We start from the raw sequence: 7520 nt of genomic DNA, 5'->3' as shown, positions 1-7520 counted from the left end.
TGCTTTCCATTTGCATGGAATATCTTTTTCCATCCCCTCGCTTTCAGTCTGTATGTGTCCCTAGGTCTGAAGTGGGTCTCTTGTAGACAGCATATATATGGGTCTTGTTTTTGTATCCATTCAGCGAGCCTGTGTCTTTTGGTTGGAGCCTTTAATCCATTCACATTTAAGGTAATTATCGATATGTATGTGCCTATGACCATTTTCTTGATTGTTTTGGTGTTTTTTTGGTAGGTCCTTTTCTTCTCTTGTGTTTCCCACTTAGAGAAGTTCCTTTAGCATTTGTTGCAGAGCTGGTTTGGTGGTGCTGAATTCTCTTAGCTTTTGCTTGTCTGTAAAGCTTTTGATTTCTCCATCGAATCTGAATGAGATCCTTGCCAGGTAGAGTAGTCTTGGTTGTAGTTTCTTCCCTTTCATCACTTTAAGTATATCATGCCACAGCCTTCTGGCTTGTAGAGTTTCTGATGAGAAATCAGCTGTTAACCTTATGGGAGTTCCCTTGTATATTATTTGTTGTTTTTCCCTTGCTGCTTTCAATAATTTTTCTTTGTCTTTAATTTTTGCCAGTTTGTTTACTATGTATCTCAGCGTGTTTCTCCTTGGGTTTATCCTGCCTGGGACTTGCTGCGCTTCCTGGACTTGGGTGGCTATTTCCTTTCCCATGTTAGGGAAGTTTTCGACTATAATCTCTTCAGATATTTTCTCTGGTCCTTTCTCTCTCTCTTCTCCTTCTGGGACCCCTATAATGTGAATGTTGTTGTGTTTAATGTTGTCCCAGAGGTCTCTTAGGCTGTCTTCATTTCTTAACATTCTTTTTTCTTTAGTCTGGTCCACAGCAGTGAATTCCACCATTCTGTCTTCCAGGTCACTCATCTGGTCTTCTGCCTCATTTATTCTGCTATTGATTCCTTCTAGCGTAGTTTTCATTTCAGTTATTGTATAGTTCATCTCTGTTTGTTTGTTCTTTAATTCTTCTAGGTCTTTGTTAAACATTTCTTTCATCTTCTCGATCTTTGCCTCCGTTCGTTTTCCGTCGTCCTGGATCATCTTCAGTATCATTATTCTGAGTTCTTTTTCTGGAAGGTTGCCTATCTCCACTTAATTTAGTTGTTTTTCTGGGTTTTTTTCTTTTTCCTTTATCTGGTACATAGCCCTCTGCATTTTCATCTTGTCTATCTTTCTGTGAATGTGGTTTTTGTTCCACAGGCTACAGGATTGTAGTTCTTCTTGCTTCTGCTGCCTGCCTTCTGGTCTCTTCTATTTTTAGACATGCAATATTCCCTGATAACTATATTTCCAAAAATTTGGTAGTATTTTTGCTATTTTGAATGGCATTATTTTTCCATTAATTAAAAAATTAATATTTAAAAATATATCAATATATTTATAGAATTTATAAAGAATGTTGATTTTTCAAGTTTTAATTATTTAAGCAATTTTAGATTTAAAGTAATTGGACCAATATAGAATAGGGATATCCCACATAACCTTCACCCACATTCCCTTCATGTGAACATCTTGCATATACATGGTACAATGACTGAAACTAGGAAATCAACATCTGTGCAAATATTATCAACTAAAGTGAAGACTTTATTTGGAGTTCACCCATTATTAAGACCCTTTTTCTGTTCCAGGATCCTGAATTGCATTTAGTTTTTTCCTCCAGTCTGTGACACTTATTTTCCATTGTCTTTCATAGCTTTGACATTTTTGAAGAGAACTGGACAGTGATTTTGTAGAATATCCCTCAGTTAAAGTGAACCTGATAATTTCTCATGATTAGATGGAAATTATGTCTTTTTAAAACAATAGCGCAGAAGCAACATGTCCTTTTAAATACATTATATCAGGTTACATGTTGTCAGTATGTCTTATTACTGGTTATACTACTACTATCACTTGGTAAAAGTGGTGCTTATTGGGTTTCTCCACTGTAAATTTTTTATTTTCCCCTTTGTAATTAATAAATATATTGGGGATATACTTTGAGACTAGCAAATAGCATGTTTCTCCTCGAACTCTGACCCACTAATTTTATTGTCCATCATTAAATCTTGCCTATAGCAATGATTAGCATGGAGCTCTACTTATAATTTTTTATTCTGTTATTCCTCCTACATTTGGAATTCTTATTTAAGGAGGAGCTGTCTCTCTCCCCTGTGTATGTATTTATTTATTCAAATATTTATCTGTATCCATTTGGACTCATGATATTAATTTTATCTATGGTTTTCAATCCTTTACTGTTAGTATTTAGTTTCTTGAGCAAACCGTTCCAGCTTTGTCTCTTGGGGACACTTTCTGGTTGGCTCCGGCACCGTTTTTGCCAGGTCCCATCCCTTTTTTGAGTTCTTCCTGACTTTCTTGTACCACAAAATGTTCTAGGATCCCTGCCTTTTCTCTTAGGAGCTCTGGTTCTGTGTGGATATTAGTTTTAGTTTAAAGTGTTATCTTTAAAAATGTTTGGCAAGATGCTTTCTGTTCTGAAGTGTCTGGTGAAATGTTTCCTAAATATTTTTCATCTTAACCTCAGTTATCACCATATTTCTCTGTCTCCATTTTACAGATAATCTAAGAACATTCATGTGATTTTTGAAAGGCCAAGATTACATAGCTAGGGAATGGCAAAAGACTTGAACTTGGTACAGCTCTTCTGATTAAACATCCATGTTCTCTGTCCATACCAATGGACCTGTCATCGTAGGAGGCATGTAGCATCTGCTTACCACAGTGTTAAGCATTTAAATCTCTGTTCTTTTTAATTCATGATGTTTATAGCTTCTGTACGCAAGCTCCCGCTATGCAGCCCTGACACGATTCATCGTATCCAAATTAATATACCTGGTATCTGGTAACCATGTGATTCACACTTGAATTCAACACTACGCTACCCTGCCATCCCTGAAACGTGAGCAGTCTGTTGAGATGTTAAATTTCAAAACGTTTATGGTGAGAAATATTAGTTAATGGGTATCAAAAAGCTTAGATTTTTTTTTGTCTATAGTTTTATCAGCCAATAACTTACTGAAGGAATCACTTGAGGAAATATGAATAATATAACCCTTGCTTAAGTTATGGAATAGAGATGGATCCCTTTTGTCTGTGGCTGCAAAGGATCTTGTTAGTTTCAAAATAACAGCAATAAAAAGATGGTTCAGTGCTAAAGAGCTTTGAGCAAGAGGATACACACACACAAATTTATTGTGGCTATTATTTTCTGGATCTATAATAGTTCACTTCCTGGCAAGTAAGACTTTTTTCCAGAGACCGTATTTGAATGTGGTGCTGTCAAGCCGGCTGTAGGTCTATGTAGAAATTTAACAAAAATGGCTCCGTATAGGAGAAACTAATCAGTTCTTGTCAAATCTTGGAGAAATACATAATAATTCCAATGTACCAACAGCAGCATGAGCTTTGGAGCTTGACATTTGCCACAGATTTCACAAGTGACTGAATATTTTTGATTTTGGTTTCCTCATTATTGAAATAGTTTTAATAATATCTACCCCCCAAAGTAAGGATTAAGTCAGATACTATAGGTAAAGCCATCAGCACAGTGCCTGGCATGGATGAACTGCTGTGTTAATGGTGGGGATAACTGCTGGCCTTATCATCATTGACATGAACATCATTGTCATTACTCACATTAATATTAATTACAGCCTCCAATACATGTGCTGTCTCTGGTCTCAAATTTGGATCTCTTTTTCCTTCTTTGTAGAATAGAGTTAGCTGAGCAGGTGTAGCTACCCTAGAGATCCCTGCAAATGCTCTGTTAAGACCTCAGTTTGGTAAGGCTGGTGCAGGCTATGATTGAAGAAAGGACAAGAACCCACTTCACTCAGCAACACTTTATAACACAGTCTCAGAGAGGACAGTTTCCTACCCATGACAGTTTTATTATTGCAGCTTTCATCTCAACAGGCAGAATAAATACAACCTTCATAAGAAGTACTCTAGATAGGCCAGAAAGTATTACACTGACTTCTGACACAGGAAACACTGCTGTTATGAATGTAATATTGTCATGTTTGTCTTGTGCTTTGGAAAACCAGCTAAAATATTGAATTTAAAGCTGTTTTGAGGAATATTAATCATCTGGTAAACTATATTAATATGAAGAAGTCTCTCTTTCCATTCTCCAGATCTTGTTCTCTTTGCCATACAAACATTCCAATTATGGATTAATTGTTCTTTATGCTAATGTACAGTAGCATGAGCTTAGAAAACATTCTGAAGTCTGCCTTAAGATATTCACCTAAAAAGCATTTAGTATATATATATTCTTTCATCTTTGAGACACTACCTTACATTGAAGAAAACATTAAAACCAAAAAAAAAAATCAGAATTATTCTTATCCAGACTAGTTTGCTCACATCTTTAATTCCATACTGAAAATATAATCCTAGCATTAAAGTTGCTGATTTTAGGGATGTGCAGTATTGAGACAGCTATAACATAATGGTTAGTTGGTTAATCTTTGAGCTGAGTTGGGTTTCCTGGGTTCATATTCTGCCTTCTTACCAACCACATGGCATAGATGAATTACTGAACTTCTGTGTGCTCCATTCATCCAACGGATATTCATTGAGCTTCAGCTATAGGCCGGGCACCATTCTAAGTTCTGGGTACTCTGAGTATAATATGGAGATATCTCACGACTGCACGGCTTGCTTAAAGACCCATATGTTTATCTCGACCCAGAGAATATCTTGATGCTGAAAGAAGGGAATTGCATAGCACTGGAGGACCTAGGTGTCTCCCTGCTTTTCCTCTGTTTTGAGACTATTTGTATCCTTGGAATTAGAAGTAACGTTTGATACTGGGTAAGGCTCTGATTCATGGTAGTCTTATGTGGCAGTCAGCTTTTTTGTATTATCCCAAATCCAAAAATTAATATGGAAGAGTGAAGAGGGATAATAACCCACTGGTTTTTGTTTTAGAATAATTGCAAATATTGACTGACTGTACCAGATATCAAAGATAATTTTAAATCCATTGTATGAAATTGGATAATATTGGATGAAACAAATATAGTAGAGCCAAAAACGGTATTTTAGACTATATATAATTCAATAACTCCTGGTGGTAATAGATACCACTCAGAGAGCAACAGGTAAACCTCAGAATGGGAGAACATATTTGCAAGACAACATATTTATTTTATGCATTTGTGCTCACTGAGGAAAATTAATCACTTTGGAGTTTTGATTAACAAGTTCATTTTTAGTAAATATCATATTTGATGGTATACTTTTTTATGGTATACATTTATAAAGCATCTTTTAAAAAACAAATTGGAGAGTCATAGTCAATGCATTAATAAGCACATTTGAAAAACATCAGATGAATTTCTTAAATAATGTATGATCTTTCATTTAAAATATTTATGATAAATTGTTCACAATTGCAAAAATAACTCATGGCTATGAAGTTGGAATTTTAAAAGAAGATTTTCATTTCCCACAAGCAGTGTGAGTGTCTTTGTGTTCTTTAAGGTATAGTTGGCTTAATGCTTCCATGATGTGCCACATTTAGATGATTTCCATGGAGACATTTTCTGCTTAACCTTAGGTGAGAATATTAGTTAATTTTATTAAATATTTTTTTTATTTTTTAGAAAAAAGAATTAAAAAATTTTATTTTGTATTAGAGTATATTTGAATAACAATGTTCTGTTTCAGGTGTGCAGCAAAGTGGTTCACTTATACATATACATGTATGTATTCTCTTTCAAATTATTTTCCCATTTAGGTTATTAAAAAGTATTGAGCATAGTTCCAAGTATACCTGCTATACAGTAGGTCCTTGTTGGTTATCTATTATAAATATAGCAGTGTGTGCATGTCAGTCCCAAACTCCCAATCTGTACCCACCCCACCTTACCCCCCCTAATAACCATAAGCTCTTTCTCTAAGTCAGACTCTGTTTCTATTTTGTAAATAAATTCAGTTGTATCATATTTTTTAGATTCCACATATAAGCAATATTGTATGATATTTATCTTTCTCTCTCTGACTTAACTTCACTTAGCATGATAATCTCCAGGAGCATCCATGTTGCTGAAAATGGCATTATTTCATTCTTTTAAATGGCTGAGTAACAGTCCATTGTGTGTGTGTGTGTGTGTGTGTGTGTGGACCACATGTTCTTTATCCATTCATCTGTTGATGAACATTTAGGTTGCTTCCATGTCTTGGCTATTGTAAGTGGCACTGCAGTGAACATTGGGGTGCATGTATCCTTTCGAACCATGTTTTTCTCCAGATGTATGCCCAGGAGCAGTACTGCTGGATCACATGGTACCTCTATTTTTAGTTTCTTAAGGAACCTCCATACTATTCTCCATAGTGGCTGCACCAATTTACATTTCCACCAACAGTGTCGGAGGGTTCCCTTTTCTCCACACCCTCTCAAGCATTTGTTATTTGTAGATGTTTTGATGATGGTGATTCTGACCAGTTTGAGGTGATACCTAACTGTAGTTTTTTTTTAAACATCTTTTTTGGAGTATAATTGTTTTACAATAGTGTGTTAGTTTCTGCTTTATAACAAAGTGAACCAGCTATACATATACATATATCTCCATATCTCCTCCCTCTTGCATCGCCCTCCTACCCTCCCTATCCCACCCCTCTAGGTGGTCACAAAGCACCGAGCTGATCTCCCTGTGCTATGCGGCTGCTTCCCACTAGCTATATCAGTTATACATATACATATGTTCCCATATCTCTTCCCTCTTGCGTCTCCCTCCCTCCCACCCTCTCTATCCCACCCCTCTAGGTGGTCACAAAGCACCGAGCTGATCTCCCTGTGCTATGCGGCTGCTTCCCACTAGCTATCTGTTTTACATTTGGTAGTGTATATATGTCCATGCCACTCTCTTACTTCATCCTAGCTTACCCTTCCCCCTCCCCATGTCCTCAAGTCCATTCTTTACGTCTGCATCTTTATTCCTGTCTTGCACCTAGGTTCTTCAGAACCATTTTTCTTTTTTTTTTTAGATTCCATATATTTGTGTTAACATATGGTATTTGTTTTTCTCTTTCTGACTTCACTCTGTATGAGAGACGCTAGGTCTATCCACCTCATTACAAATAACTCAATTTCGTTTCTTTTTATGGCTGAGTAATAATCCACTGTACATATGTGCTACATCTTCTTTATCCATTCATCTGTCAGTGGACACTTAGGTTGCTTCCATGTCCTGGCTATTGTAAATAGAGCTGCAGTGAACATTGTGGTATGTGACTTTTTTATTTTTATTTTTTTGTGGTACACGGGCCACTGTTGTGGCCTCTCCCATTGCGGAGCACAGGCTCTGGATGCGCAGGCTCAGCGGCCATGGCTCATGGGCCTAGCCGCTCCGCGGCACGTGGGATTCTCCCAGACTGGGGCACAAACCCGTGTCCCCTGCATCAGCAGGTGGACTCTCAACCACTGCCCCACCAGGAAAGCCCTATGACTGTTTTGGAATTATGGTTTTCTCAGGGTATATGCCCAGTAGTGGGATTGC

Source organism: Physeter macrocephalus, chromosome 18 (assembly GCF_002837175.3).
Source record: "Physeter macrocephalus isolate SW-GA chromosome 18, ASM283717v5, whole genome shotgun sequence".
Lineage (NCBI taxonomy): Eukaryota > Metazoa > Chordata > Mammalia > Artiodactyla > Physeteridae > Physeter > Physeter macrocephalus.
This window is presented reverse-complemented; position numbering follows the sequence as displayed.